Below are 667 nucleotides of genomic sequence, written 5' to 3'. Positions count from 1 at the left end.
CTGCGAGGGTGGCCCCCCACCTGCACCCCACATCAGCCCCCTTGTCCCCAACACCACAGCAGAAGCCCCTTGAGCCCATGGTCCCCCCAGCTCGATGGGGGCTGCCTGCTCCTTACACTGGGAGCCCAATGGCCCAGGCCGGTGGTCCCAGCCCCTTGGCCCTGGCTGCAGGGGGTGGATGTTGCTCAAGGGGCCTCTGGGGGCAGCTGCTGCCCCCCTCTGCTGTTTCCTGCCCTTTTCTATTTATAAAAGATCCTCGCAGCCCCGGCACCGCAGAGCCATAAATGGGCCCTTTGAAAGGAAAACCCCATTGCCCCTCGGCCTGGGAGGTGGGGGCAAAGTGCAGCGCCCAAATCTTCCAGCAGCTGGACAAGAGCAATGCCCTGGGCAGGGGGTGGCACCCCCGAGCCACCCCCACTCTGCCAGCGCTGTCCTGTGCCCCGGAGGAGGGGACCAGGCCTGTGGGACCCCAAAACGGCTCCAAGACTTCCCCCAGCACTGGGGTGTCTCAATAAAGCTGCTGAGCCAGCGCTGGTGGTGGCCGTGTTGGGAGGAGGCAAAGGGCACAGGGCCGCTGCTCTCTGGGGACAGTGACACCGGGGCTCCTTCCACCCACTGTGGCAGCCACCCCCTGCTCAGGGACGCAGCTCCCCGCCGCACTTGGGAC

The sequence above is a fragment of the Mesitornis unicolor genome, unplaced genomic scaffold (genome assembly GCF_000695765.1).
Source record: "Mesitornis unicolor isolate BGI_N332 unplaced genomic scaffold, ASM69576v1 scaffold31966, whole genome shotgun sequence".
Classification (NCBI taxonomy): Eukaryota; Metazoa; Chordata; class Aves; order Mesitornithiformes; family Mesitornithidae; genus Mesitornis; species Mesitornis unicolor.
Note: the sequence above shows the minus strand (reverse complement) of the source record.